We start from the raw sequence: 19,326 nt of genomic DNA on the forward strand, positions 1-19,326 counted from the left end.
TCTACCATGAAAGCATTATAATGTGACTGTCAATCTCACTGTTTGTTGGTAAAAGAATAGCCCAAGAGTTGGTGGTGGGTGGTGATGACAAGCTGCCTTCCCTCTAGTCTTACACTGCTAAATCAGGAACGGCTATTGCAGATAGCCCTTGAGTAGTTTTGCATGAAATTAAAAAAAAATGTTTGATTTGGTCATTTTCTTCTTCTCATTAGTTAAATTTGCCATGCTTCAACACAGATTTACTACCAGTAGCACATTTATAACATTTGACTGATATGGAACACATATGGAGGTGATAGAATAACCTGGCTCCTTTCAAATAGGATATATGATACTACAGCAGCAACAACAGCTTGGTCTTCATCTCAGTCATGAGTACCATCAAGTTACTCCTCTCACTTTCAGGAAAACACTTCTAGTATGTTATTAGCAAAAACCATAATAGAAACCAAATTGATGGGTGATTCGTGAAGGTATGAGGCAAATAGCTGTTATACACCAGTCATTCTAATTTAGTTGTGAAAGTTACTGTTTTTCTTCTGGTGAGAATATCAGTGATCTCTATTCTATGTCATGTTTCCCAATAGCAAATTGTGAAGGACTTCAAGCTTGAGAGCTCTGACTTACCAAATATATTGTCAGTGAAATCAGTTCATCACCAAAATATATGGTAAATCTTAAATTTTGACAAAACTACCAATCACCCAGTAAAAATGCATGCTGTGCATGTTAGGTTTATTTCTTATTTGGTCATTCATTTGCAAAAAAATATGAGAAGTTATCCAAAAGACACTGTCAGTGCTTAGTTTACCATCAGAATACAGCATCTAATTATGAATAAATTAAATGACCATAAATGGCAGAGAATCTACTTTTTATCTTCATTTGCTCAACATTTCACCTTTATGCCTTTCATTGCTGGCATAAATTTTCAGTGATGAAAAGTGATCAGTGAAATGATCAGATTTAAGCATTTTCTCAGGTGGTCTTAATGTAAGCATGTTGATTAATAGATAATGTGATGAAGCAGTGTAGGAAAAAGATGTATGGTTGATTTGAAGTTCTGAACTATCCATACTCTTCACAATGCATTTTGCAGAGGACTTGCTGTGTATAGTCAAGATTGTAAAGAAGTTGCCACAAGGCCTCCTTGTGACACAGCAGTAATCTCAAGAAACTTGTGATGCTAAAACTGGGTTTCACAATACAGATAGCCCATTCTGTAGCTTTGTATTTTTCAGGAAACTTTGCTAAATGTAAACTTGTACTGTTACTTTCTCAAGCTGTCCACAAGAAAGAATTTTTCATAATTGTAAGATGAAAATAAAGCTTTAAAAGTTCTTTGCTTGACATTTAGAAAACCATTGCTCAATTTACTATATGCTTTAGAAAGAATTGCATAATATTTTGATGCTAGTAAAAAAATTAATGTGAGGAACTAACTGTTCTGGACGAGTTTGAATACAGAAAAGTGGCTATTACAAATGAGTCTGCAAAGGATTGAAAAAAGACATTGTGGTACAACTACACTTTCTGTTGTCTGTGAAGTAATTTTTTATACTTACGTGGAGACATTTTAGATTGGAGGACCTTTAACCCATTTCTTGCATCAATCTTTGGTTGGTCTAGTGAATGCCTTCCTTCAGGGATTTTTGAAAGCAGAGTGTTTGCTGTAGACTGCGAGAATCCGATCTTGTATGAAACCAGAAACCATTTATTAGATTACAAAACTTGACATTTGCTTTACAAGAGCCAGCCTGCAAAACATACTATATGTATCGGGTAAAAAACTTGCAAATAATAATTACATTTTATGAATTAGCTGTAATTTGACTCTTAGATCCCTCAAAATAATTAACATACAAACTAATAAATCATTTATGTGCAACTAATCGAACATACTGCAGAGGTAATTGTTAAATCAGAGAAATTACTGGCAGTTTGTGACCAATTGAAATTGTATTCAGAAATTATGTCCAGGAAAAAGAATGTGACTGGAACGGCCAAATACCCAAACAAGTTATGAAAGTAGCCCCAATGATGTCATGTAAACTTAATCTAAAACGAAACTGCTAACGAAATAATGTAAATGAAAGGTTTGGTATAACTGAAACATCTTTCATTGGATTCAGAGTTTGTAAGAATCTTGAGAAACCATGTAGTGTTTTATATACTTTGCTAGTAAGTTTATAAATGCTTAAATTTTTTGTTGCTTAACAGTCGAAAAACCCCGTATTTTTATATTGTATTTGATAACATTTGAGTGAAAGGCCTGTAATAATTTTTAAAAAAAGATATAAACATAAAATCGTAGTTGCTTGAACCACCTGTTTGTCCCTGTATATCTGGAAAAGCATGACTAAAAGTGTTTTATAACATTCTCTTAAGAAGCATACAGCGCTTTCAACTTCTATCATATTTATCGGGCGCGTCTAAACAGCAAGTTCAAGACAATCCAACTCAGCATTATTTGCACATTCTAGTGGGAACCACGTGCTCTCGTGTAGGTTGTTCTTAATATTAAATTTGAAGGGTCAAAATTAAACTTATAAATTGCTATTCATATTTATTCCTTGAGGACAACAGTAATATTGTGCTGAAAAATTTAGATTGATAATATCTGGCTATCAGAAAGCAAGCCCTCACATGGTTTAATATTTGATCTCTTAGCCAATAATTACTAAAATTCTACGTTTATAGCATACAGAATATTTTAAGAACTTGCACGTGCAAGAAAGCTTCGAGGGACATGTTTTAGATATGTGAACTAGCGACTTACGTACAATCAATAAGTAACTCGGCTTTTACGTCGTGTTAGCAGTAAAATGGCTAAATTTGGAAGTGTAATTTTTTTATACATTATATGATAAATCTAGCATGACCACAGCATTGTTTGTGGTAAAATTATCCTCATTATTGGCTCCAACAAAATGATATTATCCTCATCTTGACGCTTTCTGATAACCGACACCTTTGGATTCTCCATAAGATAAAGTTTATGTAATAATGTCAGTGGTATTTGGTTCGATAGCAGCATTAGGCAGCTCGGATTAACTTAAACCTGCTCTACTTGACTCAATTAATGAATAATAAAATATCTTATAATGTCAAATTGCATGCTGTATTTAGCTATTTGACTGTTGTTTTTTTAAGAAGAAGAGTGTACTTCGGTAATATTCCAACCTTATTGTTTGTCATGTCCATTACTGGTGATGCATTTCACCCAATCCAGAGCTCATTAAGCTGACTGAGATACGACAAACGCAATAGTGATGTGAAGACTTATTTACGATTTATTACAACAGTTGTTATAGTGTGAATGCCTTTTTTAAGCTGACGAAGGATGATTATCATTACTTGTTTTTTTTAAACAAGTTTCAAATGAAATAAAACAGTACCAATGTCACGCATACATTTAAGATTTTTTATAAAATTATTCCATGTGAATTATTAGGCATGTAAAATGTTAGTTTATAATGAATTTTGCTACGAAAGAATTATTATTAAATGGTTCCCTATATACCCACTTATTTAAATATTTTATTCTTTATATTTTTGACTAAATATAGAAGAATGTGAGATTATATAGTGAACGTATAAACTGCATTCAAATAAGGAACACACTTGAAGGATGTGGGAACAGCACGAGACCAGTCATTGCTGTAGTAGTAAATAGTTTTGGTGTTTTTTTGTTGAGTGAAGTAGGGTGCATAAAGTATTTGTTTACGTTGGAGATCCTGAGGAAATTCCATCGTGTCTCACGAAAAGGCAGTAAATGAAATTTCTCGTCTTTGTTTTCAGCTACAACTTCTGTTTATTCATAAACCACAGACACACAATATTGGCTGCTTCTCAATGACCTATTGGACTCTACAGTTTAATCAGCGTATCAATTTCTAAGACACAAACAACTTGTCATGATGTAAACTTTACCAAGCATATATCACTAATTCCCTGCGATTCATTTTTCATTTAACAATTGAACAATTTAAAACTGTTTTGTTTTTACATCTAACTGAATTATATTCAAAAGTTTTGTATTACAATTATCTTTTTGTAAATGATTTGTGGAAGAGATAGCTCTGTTTTCAGTGTCGTTTGTTGTAAAATGTGATGGAAACTGTACGAATTAGCGTCATTTGGTAAAATCTTACGTAGCCAGTTTTGATTAAGAGTTTAGATATATAACTGAATAAGTGAAGTTTTGGAAATCTTATTGTTATCTATTCAACGAGTCAATTAAGAGGCCAATGTTATAGAAACAACTTGATGTGTAGCCTAAAAAATTCATAATTAGGCCTGAATTAAGTTTGTAATGCACTTGCAAAATTAAAGCAACAACGAATTATAGATACAAAACCACTAAGTAGCATATATGTTACTCGTAAACACTTGCAGATAATTTTATTTGCAGAAAATATTGGGGAAAGAGGGTAATAATTTATCACGATGATGGAATGGTCTGTTTTGGTGGTTCACTATATCAATTATATTATATTCTCTTCTTGTTATCGCAAACTTATAAAATTAACTTTGTGCTTTGTGCACACAGGAATAAAACTCTGGATTTTAGTATTCTCAGTTCGGAAATTTACGGCTGACACTGTTACGCCTTTTAATAGAACTTATTGTCTCTAATTACCTTCTTTTTTATTTCAGGGTAAAGTAGACTTAATTATGTAAAAAATAAAGTTAACCAAGGAAATATTTCTGATAATAGGTTTCTATCATATGGTCAAGAAAAGCGTGAAATAGTAAAAATATTATATCGATATAATAACATAACCATTTCATTATTTCTTAACGGAACTTAATCAGGCAAGCGTAGCACTGCCAACTTATTCACGGAAATTATATTTTAAATATCTTCTCAATCGATTATCATAACTTTACAATACTATACGATGTAATATGCCCCCCAGGAGCACAGCGGCATGCCTGCAGATTTACAACGCTAAAAATCGGGTTTCGATACCCGTGGTGGGCAGAGCACAGATAACCCATTGTATAGCTTTGTACTTAATTCAAAAACAACAACCACCACATAACAATATATCAAGTCATCCCTTAAGCAATGTCCGATTTTAGGTTCAGAAAAAGAGAAAAAAATTCAAACGCTTTTAATGTTATTTAATCAATAATTTATGTTCCATCATAATTAATTACTTCCGGCCAACGATTCACAAGCTTCTGAACAGCACTTCTATAAAATATTTGTGGTTTGGAGGTAAAGAATGTAGAGAGGGTAGTTTTGACATCTTAATGTGTTCCAAGCTCTTTTCCATCAAGATAATTCTGCAAACTTTGGAATAGATGATAATCAGATGGTGCAAGGTCTGGAGAATAAGGAGGATGTTGAAGTTTTTCTCACTCTATCTCTTCAATTTTGTAGATGTGATCCTTGCTGTATGGGGCCATGCATCATCCTGGTGTAACACAACACCTTTATGATTGATCAAAGCAAGCTTCTTTTCTTTCAGTGCAACATTCAAGCGTTCTAACTGTTGACAATAGAAGTCTTATGCAATATGTATATATCGTTAAAATGAGTGGCAGCAACTCAAAGTGGATCGCACAAACAATGTCCCACCAAACGCTTAAAAAGACTTTCCTAGGGGGACTGACTTTCCACACCTCTCCAAGCTGTTGCAGATGATGGTGATCTGTTGAATGGGTTGAATTAAGCTTTTGTGCTAATTCTTCAACTGTTACAGCATAATTTTCAGCAGCCAGCAGCAATCATCATTAAACGCAACAAAACGACCTGAACGTGACGCATCACTTAAGCTGTAGTCACCTGACCTGAATTTCTGAAACCACCTTCGACGTTTTCTTTCATTGAAAGACCCCACACCATGAACACCTTGAATGTTTTGTGTAGTTTCTGCTGCATTATTGTCTTTGAACTCATAAAGATAACAGGGAAACTTGATAAAGGCTCCTTGGAGACCCATCAGGAATGCCACCATTTTGAAGCCTCCAAAAACCTCACAGCCATACTCATCATACTTCAAGGCTTCTAGCAATGTCTTGACGCTGTTGTATTCCTCTTTGAGGTTCATCGAATGAACTGGGGAAAGAGACGGATACTTATTCCCGTTATGGAGCAGCATAGCTTTAGGGCTTCTGGATGAGCTATCAATGAAGAGGCGCCACTCGTTCGGGTTACAGGCAATTCCAGTTGCCTCTTGTATCCACAGACCGGATACATTGTGACAGAAGCAGAGCCCATCTTGACGAGTGAAGAAGCTTGAAAAATGTCGGTGACGCTTCCTCTGACTTGCTCTTTCCTCTTTTAAAAAATAAAAATATATTTAAATTTTAAAAGGTCTAAAATTTGTATGATATAAAATCTTACTATATAAGCAAGCAAATATTGCCCGTCTTACCTTCTAGCGTTTTTTACAGTGCTCGTAGGTAAAATGAGGTGCCCAAGGTTTGTCTTAATCCCCGACAGTCATGCCAAAATATGCCTTATAGGCTTCACACATTTTAGCAGATGCTGTTACAGAGTACTTTTTGCTCTTGTCTTGATAAATTGACCACATACATAGCAGAATGCTTGCAGCTTCCTGATGCTATCTCTGATAAAATCATATAGATCTATGCGTTCACTTAGGCAGCTAAACTAAACTGAAGTGGTGAGACCCTGAATATATATAACTATGGAAAATTCTAGAAAATTCTGAAAGGTTTTTGGAATTTCTTGAAAGTACGAGAAAATTCTCTATCAACAACACAGCACTGAATCTATCTGGAATGTTCTGGAAAATGGGTGAATTAGAAAATTTCATTACGCAGGTCATAAAAGCAAAGTTTGAAGAGAAAAATAGGTCTTTCCCGTTTGCTTATGCTTAAAGTAACAAAATTTTTACTTTTTCTTGTTTCTGGTCAGAAAGTGTTATTGGTTGGCTACAGTCAACATACTCTAAGCCTTGGAAGCTAAAATTGTAATTAATACTTATTAATCAGAAAACTATATAATTTGACCAGGAAAATGTATAGATTTCGAACATCACAAGCAATGCAACTTCAGTTAATTAGCTTCGGACATTAGTATTTCTAGGAGAACATTAGATATTTTGTTCAGTAAAAAGTCAACTTGTACGGGTGTGAGGCCAGCCAAGGAAAGACAGCACTAGTTGAGGTGAGATGTAATAATACCAGCTCATAATTTGCTTCTCGTGGACCTGAACCATCGATAAAATATTTAGTTCTATACCAGATAGAACACTGCAGAATAGTTTGTGAAACTCTTGTATATTTGTAATAACCGTAAATAGTAATTGTATTATTATTTGAATATTAAAATATATTTGTGTTAAGAAAGAAAATTTTGTGTATTAATCTTGTTGGCAAATATCATAACTTTAATACTTATTAACATTTAATTAACTTTTGAATTAAGATTTCCGGTTATTTGAAATAGTAATACGTAAAGTGCGTAGCATAACATCGGAGACTCGTCTGCGATAAATTATTATACGTAATACAAACCCACTGGTACAACTTTCAAACTAAACTTTATGTCACATCCTTCATTCAATGAAATAAAGTATCAAGGTTGATAAGCTTTGTTTTCATCAGATTTGCTGGATCCTTGATAAAATTCACAATGTAAGATGAAGATGTTTGTACAGTCATTCGTCTACACTTGACCCTAGTTAAAAGGTATATAGTATGTTAGTGTTCGTTACTGAATAACAATTTAAAAACACTAAACTGTGATGTAGCATGTGAAATACTATACTAAACTGATACCAGCCTGTTCACTTTTTTTTTCATCATTGCATATTGTATCTCATGTTCTAACTTATTAAACTGTTTACTGACCTGTGTTAACTATTTACGAGTAATATATACTCTATGACTTTCATGGAGTGGACAAGTTTGGAGTATAACATTTATTATTTCCCGGTTTAGTCTATAAACATAACTGGTGTATGACTCACACCACTTGCCATGCACCTGTAAAAACAATGGACCTTTATGTCTGAAACATTGAATTCTTTTGAATTCTTAAACTTTTCTTATAAAGTATATCATCAAAATAATGAAAGAAGCATAATTTAAAATAATCATATTAATACTAGTTACAAGGTACCAAGTTTTATTTTTATATGTTATATAGTTTCTTTAACTTTCTTAATTTTGTCACTGCAAGTTAGCCGAATAGAAGCGATGAAGATATTTGATGGGCTGCTTGTGGCTTAACTTCAATGTAAAGCTTTGGAACTACTACTTCTGAAAACTGCCTTTTTGAGGGTAAAGTTTATTACATATTACACTTTCCAATAAATTAAAATTGAGTTACATTTAAAAGTAAAATAAATATGGATATGTATCCAATTTATGAAACTTGCCAACACGACTGATTCCCTAAATTTCTTTTTAATACAAATATTTTTAATATAGAAATAATAACACAATTTACAAAAACATTTATTACAATTAAAGATCTATGTGCGAAAGCTTTACACAATTACAAACAATGTTGAGTGGTCTATCTGTCCTGGAATTTCCTTGATATCTTATCGAGGGTTCACGATGAGTGAATTAATTTTGAGTTGATCCAGAATCAAGTCACATAACAGGGACTGTGTGTTCATCATCGAGTTATCCACTGCAAAGTTTGTTTTTCAATTTCGCGCAAAGCTACACGAGGGCTATCTAATCTGCGCTTGCCGTCCCTAATTTAGCAACATAAGGGGGGCAAGGTATATAAATCTCAGCTTGTTTGTTTTTTGAATTTCGCGTAAAGCTACAAAAGGGCTATCTGCGCTAGCTGTCCCTACTTTAGCAGTGTAAGACTAAAGAGAAGGCAGCTAGTCATCACCATCTACCGCCAACACTTGGGCTACTCTTTTTACCAACGAATAGTGGGATTAACTGTCACATTATAACATCCCCACGGCTGAAAGGGCGAGCATGTTTGGTGCGACGGGGATTCGAACCCGCAATTCTCAGATTACGAGTCAAACGCCTTATCCCATCTGGCCATGCTGGGCCTCCATAATGTTCTCGTAAAAGTAATAATGTTGAATGTAAATACACTGAAGTTAAATGTTCAAAATCTGTAAATATTCCATATCAAATATCTGAAGTTCGAGATAAATTATAATACGTAATATAATAAATTTGAGGCTCGTAAGGGATCTGAATCAGAGACAAAATTCAAATCGTAATTCAATTTATATTTATCAGTGCCAACAAGATTTGGCCATGATGATTACCAAGGTTTTCCTGAATCAACTCTAACAACTAGAAAAATATAATAAAAGTGAATTACTTAAAGTTACCTAACTCTTAGAATTAGAGGTTTACCAATAAGAAAATATGAGCTATAAAGTGTATTGTTGATGATGATTTGTTGCTGAGAAGGCATTAGGGGAATAATCTAGTGTCTACCACTAGCCAACCAGGGTTGAGTGATAAAGGTACTTAGAAATCCAATTAAAATTTAAAACATCGAACTTGAACAAGCTCGCATCGAGGCCCATAAAGAGGAAGCCCCTATTAAAAACGAAAAAGACAAAATGCAACCCCGTATCGAGGGTGGAAATGGAAAGCAAAGGTCTCAAGGCCAAAAAAGCTCTTGTTGAAGCGAAGAGAAAACGTCTCGAAACCGAACAAGCCCGGATTGAAGCCGCGAAAAAAATTTGGTTGAAAGAAACGGAATTTAGACTCAACTCCGATCGACCAACGCAAAATGAAAAATTTCTAACTCAATCGGTATGTTAAAATACCACCATTGAATGAAAATTAAGTTCATAAATATTTTCAGCACTTTAAGAAAGTACCGAAACCATGGAATGACCCACCGAAAAAATGGTCACTATTATAACAGTAAAGCCCAAGAAGTTTATGCTGCTTTCTCTCTTCTGAAGATTTTACAGATTAAAATAAGGTTAAAGTATATGAATTAATACTGGAGGTTTATCACCAAAAGCTTTGAGGTTAAGACACCTAACCTTATGTGGAAAACGTTCATGAAATGGAGGTTTGTTTTGATCGACGATGTAATTCTACGCATATTGGCAACACTTTCGAAACACAACGGAAATTATGTCTAATTGAGAAATTTATATATTGTACAAGTGACAACCTCAGAACGTACTTGGATAAAAAGAAAGTTGAAACACTATAAGAAACATCTGCTCTTTCCGATAAACCAACATCGACAGCAACCATCAATCATTCCAAACAGAACAAGACAACAAGCGACTCATCAGAGCCTTTAGCAAACCTCTCATGAAATCCAGACAACTGTACCAGCTACAGTGTATTCTATTATGGGTAGTATGTATTTTTTGTAGATTTTTATTATATTATTTGTTAATGTGCCTTGATTTTAACCGAAGAGGCTTCTAGCCAAATTTGCTCTTTACAAGTTTCTAGTTAGGATATTGTTAGTATGCTGTATCCACGTTAATTTGATGTCGTAAGTTAATCCTAAATATTCAACCGAGGGAGCAGTTCGTAAAAGTGATCCGATCATGTGTAACTTTCGTCTAGTTTTGTTTCAGTTCTTTCTCTGGCGAATAGTATTCGTTGGATTTTCAGAATTTTTATCCTTATTTTGAATTTCTGGCAGTATTCTTCTAAGTTATTTAGGACTGTTTGTAAGTTTGTTGCTGCTAATGAAAAGAAAGAAATATTTTCCATATTGCCAGATGGTTTGGATTCATTGGCCTGTTATCTCAGTTGGTTAGAGCGTCGTGCTAATAACGCGAAGGTCGTGGGTTCGATCCCCATACAGGCCATTTTTGAGTTATTACTTTTCCGACACATTTTGTGATTCCAAGCTAAGATACCAAGCGAGCTGGACCATGTTTTCCTCTCTGCTAACATGATGTTTTCATTGCGTGAACCTATTTCACTTATCCTGCCATTAGTCGACCTCTCTCTACGCACTCTCAGCGTCACATATCGCCACGTTTATCGGTGAGGCTCAGCCTGGTGGAATCATCGACCATTCCAGAATTCGAAAAATACTGGTATTCTTTTCCATCATTCTGCACCAGGAGACTAATCACACGTATGCAAGCACTGGAGGACAGAAGTCAAAGTCAGTTAGACCCACACCGACAGGTTCTCTGTTTTTCTCAAAGGATTTCATCCCACAGAATTCAAAAATTCCCTGGAAAGCCACAGCAAAATCGAGATATACATCGTACATAGAATTTTCTCCAAAAATTTCAATCAATCTACCAAATTTATGAAGAAGTTGCGTTTTACGCAACTGATGCTATTACCATTTATTCCATTTCAGTGCCCAAAGTCGTCGCTGTTGCTCATTCAAGCCAAGGATACCCAAACACGCCATTCAAACATAAATTCTCCACCAATTTACGACTCAAAAAATCCAGTCATCGATCTAACACAGCTCAAGAAACAATCTAGAAGCAAGATTACCGAAACAGACTTCTACAGTTTACGATCACTAAGCACTCAGACTATAACTCTAGATAACAATACGTGTGACGCCTCAAGATCAAATGAACAGTTCTGTACAACAAACGAAGAATTTAAAACCAACATCGACAGCAACCATCAAGCAATCCAGAAAAAAGAAGACAACAAGCGATTCACCAGAGCCTCTTGCAAACATCCGCAAGAAATCCAGCCAACTGTACCAGCTACGTCACGCACACGGTCTTACAGATAACCTGAGACCATTATCCAACAGTAGGTTGATAATGATCACACCAAGCAAAAATACCAATGTCGGTTTTCTTGAACCTAACCTTATCGACTTCCTACAAACGTCAAGTCTTTTCTAACACTAATCTGTGTTGTTTCCTCTATACCACAGCTATTTTACGTTAACGTCCGTGTATCTTTTCTCCTTCAGGTTGCTTTGGGGCACGGTCAGGGCATTTTATTCGGCGCCCTGGACCTGAAAGGGGGTTTTACCGAGTACTTTCGCTTCTACCCTACAGCAAAATTCAGTTTCACTGTATCTGTTGAACCCAACACTGAAAAGAGGCCCATATTTAAGTATGTAAATTTTCTTAAACTATAGACATCTGTATTAATGTGCCGACGTGCTGGATTTGCATTTCCCTGCTCTTTGTATCCATTTTCACAAAAGTTTATTCGTTTAATGTGTTAGGTTAGATTTTTTATTTGCCTGAACATTTTAATATTCGTCGTTAAAGACGTTTACAAAGACAGAAATGATGATGCATTATGTGTATTAAATTTTCGGACATTATTTATAGAATGACCTGATAAATTGCTACTTCAAATTTGTATTACGTCACAGTAACACCCATGTAGTATCAACTACCCTAGTAATTTGAATAGCTAACCCTTCGTATGCTTTATAGTAAAGAGATGTTTAGAATCTCATTATACTGCTCTGTTATAATTAATTTATTTTTGTCTTCTTTAAACCTCAAATGGTAGAAAACACTTCAGAGCTATTTTTCAAAAATGTTTACGATGATATATTTTCCCTTTTAAAAATAGGCATTTTTAATATTATCTCTTAAATACTTTTGTACTATTTTAATACAAATTTTAAAACTTTTAATTTGTTTACGACATTAAGGCTATTAGAAAGCCTATATATTTCCCAAGTACTTCACGTGTAGCGCGAAAGAAATATGTCACAACTCTATTAATCATAAACTTTGATTAAATTTTGTTAAATGGCGTGCCTGTTTCGAAAGGTGTAACGGATTTATCATGATTCGTTTATTTTAGTGCTTTCCCTTGTTTTTATATAGTTTTCTTTTCTGCATGTTACGTATATTGTGGAAGAATGAAAACAATACTAATGGACAAATATGTGCTTGAATAGTATAACAATACTTTTCATTTAATTCTAGAAAACAGATATGAAGCACTTAGAATGAAATAAAAGATCTGAAGAAAAAAGTAACATTATCAACGTTACCGAAAAAAAATGAGACGCGTAAAATTTTTTTTTTCACTCTCACAAGAAAACAAGTTAAAAGAAATACTTTAGAAAAGAAGGAAAGATCGTCGGAAAAAGGAAAATAAGACATTATTAGTTAGATTGGTTGAAATGAAAAAAGATTGAGACCGAAAAATAAAAGGAAAAAAAAATGTGATGAGAGAGCACAGATGATAAAGAGATACAAAAAAATGGATAAACCCGTTAATGAACGAACGCAATCAGAGGCAAGAAAGGAGACAAAATAAACGACATATTAGACATTTTGGAGAAATGCAGAGAATTAAATAAAACTCTGTATGGCTCGAGAAACGAAAAAAAAGAAAAGAAAGAGACACATATATAAGCAAAGATATTAGAGGCAGATCACCAATCAACGTCGCAGAAGCGGAAAATGTAAAAAGAATACGACTCTCAAATACATATATATATTTACACCAAAGAAACGCCTTTAACACAGAAAAACGAAAATACACAACACAAACGATTCACTGTCAACCGAGCCATAGCGACACTCAATTCAACGACAACAGTACTAATCGACAGATGGCTCGGCGACAACCCGTTTGGCGACAATATCACTTGCCGACAGCTTCTTCTTTGTGGGTATTTGGGTATGTTGGATTTCAGATACCCAGGAGGGTCCGTTGCAAATGACCTCTTCTTCCATCCCTAACTTTCATGTCGATTACCACAATATCTTCGTTGTAGTGATTTAGAGCCAGAGTAACCCACAGTACTCCGCCCTTTTCAGGGCTATATTCATATATTGCCTTGAGATGCTATTTTTCTGAATTTATGAAATATTATTTTGATTTTCGTTCTTTTTATATTTTTCGTTATTACTTTTAATTTTTAAAATCTATTTATATATTGAGATATTTATTAAAAGAAAAAGTAAAGAAATGAAATATAGCTACGAAGATTATACAAATTCTAAACGAGAAGTGCTTGGTGGTCAGCTTCATTTATATTTCTTAAATATGTATTTATTGGAGAGAGGTGCTGAGGACTACGTTCATCACGTACGTAGTATCTGTCGAGATCCCACGATAAACAACTTTTATGGCAATTCTTACTAAAATAATTCAGTGCGCTATGGAAGAGCCTATCGAAAATTCTCTCTGTGTTTGGATACTTGTGCATGAACGTGGACGAAGTACTATGGGTACTTTATAAGCTGAAGTTAAGATTGAATTTTGTATTTTTCCTAGTTTGTGTAATTGTTTTTGTGATATGTTTATCCAGGCTGGACATGTGTATTCTATAATGGGTATTATGTATCTTGTTGTAGATTTTATAATATTATTTGTTGATGTGCCTTGAATTTAACCCAATAGGCTTGTAGCCTAATTTGCTCTTTCCCAGATTCTAGTTAGGATATTGTTAGTGTGCTGTATCCACGTTAAATTGAAGTCGGAAGTTATCACAAAAAAAGTAACCGCTGTAGCAGTTCGTAAAAGTGATCCGGTCATGCGTAACATTCGTCTATTTTTTGTCTTCAGTATATTTTCTCTGGCGAATATATAATCAGTTGGTATTTCGGCATTTTCATCTTTATTTTGAATTTCTGGCAGTATTCTTCTCAGTTATTCAGGACTGGTTGTAAATTTGTTTCTGCTATTGAAAAGAAGCAAAACTTTTCGAGACTGCCACATGGTTAGCCTTTTGTGGCCTGTTAGCTCAGTTGGTTAGAGCGTCGTGCTAATAACGCGAATGTCGTGGGTTCGATCCCCATACAGGCCATGTATAAATGATTACTTTTGCCACACATTTTGTGATTCCCAGGGAAGATACCAAGCGAGCTTGATTATGTTTTCACTCTGCTGACATGATGTTTTCATTGCGTGGACCTTCTTCACTAACACTGCCGTTAGTCGACGATGTCCTGCCTACGCGACTCTCGGCGTCATTTCTCGCCACGTTTATCGGTGAGGTTAAACCTGTTGCAATCATCGACCCATCCAGATTTCGAATAATACGCCGAAGCGGAATTCTCTTCAAGCATTGTTCACCAGCAGACTTATCACACACATGCAAGCACTGGAATACAGAAATGAAAGTTAGTTAGACACACACCGACCGGTTCTCTGTGTTTTTCAAAGGACTTCATCCCACGGAATTCAAACATTCCCTAGAAAGCCACAGCTAGATCGAGATATGCATCGTCCACGGAATCTTCTCCAAAAATTTCAATCAATCTAACAAATTTATCAAGATAGTTACTACTTCGAAGCACAGTGCCGTCTACGTTTTACGCAACTGGTATTTATTCCATTTCAGTGCCCAAAGTCCTCGCTGTTGCTCATTCAAGCCAAGGATACCCAAACACGCCATTCAAACACAAAATACTCTACCAACTAACGACTCATAAAATCCAGTTATCGATCCAACACAGCTCAAGAAACAATCTACAAGCAAGATTACCAAAAGAAACTTCTACAGTAAACGATCACAAAGCATTCAGACTATCACTCTAGATATCAATACGTGTGACGCCTCAAGTTCAACTAAACAGTTGTGTACAATAAACGAAGGATTTCAAACCAACATCGCCAGCAACCATCAAGCAATCCAGACAGCAGAATACAACAAGCGACTCACCAGAGCCTCTAGCAAACCTCCGCAAGAAATCCAGCCAACTGTACCAGCTACATCATGCACACGGTCTTCCAGATACCTGATACCATTATCCCACTGGAGGTTGATAATGATCACACCAAGCAAGAATACCAATGTCGGTTTTCTTGAACCTAACCTCATCGACTTCCTGCAAAAGTCAAGTCTCTTCTAACAGTAATTTGTGTTGTTTCCTATATACCACAGCTATTTTTTGTTAACATCAGTGTATCTTTTCTTGTACAGGTTGCCTTTGGGTACGGTCAGTGCATTTTTATCCGGCGCCCTGGACCTGAAAGTGAGTTTTCCCGGGTACTTCCGCTTCTCCCCTACAGCAAAATTCAGTTTCATTGGATCTGTTGTTCCCAACACTGAAAAGAGGCCCATCTTTAAGTATGTAAATTTTCTTAAACTATAGTCATGTGTGTTAATTGTGCCGACGTGCTGGCTTTGCACATCCCTGCTCTTTGCATTTGTCTTGACATAGGTTTGTTCGTTTAATGTGTTGAGTTAGATTTTTTATTTGCCTGAACATTTTAATATACGTCCTGCAACATATTTTCCTCGTGAAAGACGTTTAGAGAAACAGAAATGATGATGCATTTTGTGTATTAAATTTTCGAACATTGTTTACAGAATGACCTGATAAATTGCTACTTGATATTTGTATTACGACGCAGTGACTCTCATGTAGTATCATCTACCCTAGTAATTTCAGTAGCTTACCCTTTGTACGTCTTATAGTAGATAGATGTTTAGAATCTCACTGTACTGCTCTGTTATAATTAATCTATTTTTGTGATATGTTTATCCTGGCTGGACATGTGTATTCTATAATGGGTATTATGTATCTTGTTGTAGATTTTTATAATATTATTTGTTGATGTGCCTTGAATTAAACCCAATAGGCTACTAGCCTAATTTGCTCTTTCCCAGATTCTAGTTAGGATATTGTTAGTGTGCTGTATCCACGTTAATTTGATGTAGGAAGTTTATCCCAAAAATTTAACCGCTGTAGCAGTTCGTAAAAGTGATCCGGTCATGCGTAACTTTCGTCTATTTTTTGTTTTCAGTATATTTTCTCTAGCGAATATTATCAGTTGGTATTTCGGAATTTTTATCTTTATTTTGAATTTCTGGCAGTATTCTTCTCAGTTATTCAGGACTGGTTGTAAATTTGTTTCTGCTATTGAAAAGAAGCAAAACTTTTCGAGTGTTCAATATGTTTGGCATCTGGTGGCCTGTTAGGTTCGATTCCCATACAGGCCATTTATAAGTAATTAATTTAATCTTGAAAATTCATCCTAGGTCAGCTTGTAAAAGTGTTCCGTTCATGTATAAATTTCTTTGATCGTTTTTCAGTTTATTTTGTTAAGTGAATAGTATTATTTGGTTTTTCGGAATATTTATACTCATTCTAAATTTCTGGCAGTATTCCTCTGAGTTATTCAGAACTGGTTGGAAGTTTGTTGCTGCTGTTGAAAGCTAGCAAGTCAATTTTTTTTTACTCTTCTAACATGATGTTTTCATTGTCTGGACCTACTTCGCCGGTAATCCTCGTTTTCCTTCAGCCGCACCTCTTGCCGTTACAAATCGCCACGGCAGAATTCTCCTACACTAACAGACTTATCATATGTATGCAAGGCTTAGAATACAGAAATCAGTCATACATCTATTCATTCCACAGAAATCAAACATGCCCTAGAAAGCCAAATCACACTCCGTCCACTGAATTTTCACCTACAACATTCAACAAGTTAGTAACTACTTCGAAGCACAGTGTCGACTACGTTTTACGAAACAGATGCTGTTACCATTCATTCCATATCAGTGCCGAAAGCCCTCGCCGTCGCTCATTGAAGTCAAGGATACCAAAATTCCCCATTCAGCCATGGAATACTCCGCTAACTAACGACTCACAAAAGCCAGTCATCGATCCAACACAGTTCAAGAAACAATGAACCAGCAACATTACCCAAACTGATTTCTACAGTAAAATATCACAAAGACTACAACTGTAGATATCAATACGTGTGACGCCTCAAGTTCAACTAAACAGTTCTGTACAACAATCGAAGAATTTCAAACCAACATCGCCAGCAACAACCATCAAGCAATCCAGACAGCAGAATACAACAAGCGACTCACCAGAGCCTCTAGCAAACCTCCGCAAGAAACCCAGCCAACTCTACCAGATACATCATTCTCACAGTCTTCCAGATACCTGGGACCATTATCCACAAGACGTTGATAATGATCACACCAACCAAGAATACCAACGTCGGTCCTCTTGAACTTACTCTCATCGACTCTCTAGAAACATCAAGTCTCTTCTAACACTAATCTGTATTGTTAGATATGTACACCAGATATTTTATGTTAACATGTGTTAATCCTTGTATCTATTTTCCTAGAGGTTGCTTGCGGGTACGGTCAGAGCATTGTTTTTCGGCGCCCTGGCCTTTGAAGTGGGATTTCTCGGGGTACTCCCGTTTAGTCCCACAGCAAAATTCAGTTTCATTGGATCTATTGATCCCAGCCTTTAAAGAGACTTGTGTTTAGTATCTAAATTTTCTTAAATTATAGTCGCATGTGTTAACTGTGCCAACGTGGTGGCTATGCATCTCACTGCTCATTCGGTTGTGATCACAACTACGCCAATGGATATTTGCGAAAGAATGTATGCTGCAGCTTCTCGTTTGACTTTTCACACGCATTCCGGCTGGACGAGCGCTTTTTGAAGCTTCGATCGACGCGCCTCAAAGAGATCATAAACCACTCTACGATAACAAGGTAATTTACTACCACCACTCTAGTTTAGTAAATAAGTGTTACTCTAGTTCAGTTAATAAGTTTCAAATTATGTGCTTAATTAACTCCAGCCGCGTGTGGGTTAAGAGAAACATGAGTTTCTGACCGCGCCTGGTTATTTTTCTACCCCCTTCGGGTGAGAGAAATAATAATTTAACCCAACTAACTACCAAGAAGAAATACCATGCAGGCTCGTTGACATACCAATGTTTCGAATATGAAACATTGTACAACCACAGAAAAGGGTTAAAAAGGACAGAAACAACAGACCACAAGAGCTCCATAAATTTGTTAATAGATTTTTATATTTAGATATATTATTTTGTTGCAAAACGCAAAAGTTTTGTAAAAAAATTCTTAGTTTTACTTTAACTAGAAGAAAGATCAACGATTTTGTTGAGAATTTATTTATTCATAAACATTGATTTTATTAGTACAGTGGGTATCATCATTAACCTATGTCTTTTTTAAGCTATTTACAAATTCAAGAGTATCCTTCAAAGAAACTTCATCCTGCAAAATTCTTCCAAATACAGGGTCTGAAATCTTGCTAATTGTCGATTATCGATGCCTACACAGGAAACAACCGAACTGAACGTTTTTTGTAAGCCATATGGAATTCATACTGTGAGCTTGTGATATCATTTCTGGTTGTTTTAATTAAAAAAAGATATATTGTAAGTTTGTCTTCCCTAGTTGTTGTTAGATCACACACAATTGTTATAAACATATTTGTATTACTGAGAATATCTTCCATTGTTTTATATAATTCACTTTATTTTAAACACAACCACAACAGTTTTATCTCATTGAGTGATTCCAATGAATTACATTTACAGAAGATCTTGAAAAGTCTTTTCTTCAGTTTTAATTGTTTAGTTATATTCCTGCAATCTCTCAGTATTGTTAAAATTGAGATTACATATCTATATATTCAAAAATGTTACAAAAATAAACAGGCTTTCATAGGG

The 19,326-nt window shown here is 35.2% G+C and overlaps 2 non-coding genes across 2 annotated transcripts; both read left to right on the forward strand.

Moving 5' to 3' along the window:
• Nucleotides 1-10,689: 10,689 nt before the first annotated feature.
• On the forward strand, nucleotides 10,690-10,763 carry TRNAI-AAU (transfer RNA isoleucine (anticodon AAU)). Its single transcript has one exon. It is a non-coding gene; the product is annotated as a tRNA-Ile (tRNA).
• A 3,834-nt stretch (nucleotides 10,764-14,597) lies between these two features.
• TRNAI-AAU (transfer RNA isoleucine (anticodon AAU)) lies at nucleotides 14,598-14,671 on the forward strand. Its single transcript has one exon. It is a non-coding gene; the product is annotated as a tRNA-Ile (tRNA).
• The last annotated feature ends 4,655 nt before the right edge of the window (nucleotides 14,672-19,326 follow it).

This window comes from Tachypleus tridentatus, chromosome 6 (genome assembly GCF_004210375.1).
Source record: "Tachypleus tridentatus isolate NWPU-2018 chromosome 6, ASM421037v1, whole genome shotgun sequence".
NCBI classification, from domain to species: domain Eukaryota; kingdom Metazoa; phylum Arthropoda; class Merostomata; order Xiphosura; family Limulidae; genus Tachypleus; species Tachypleus tridentatus.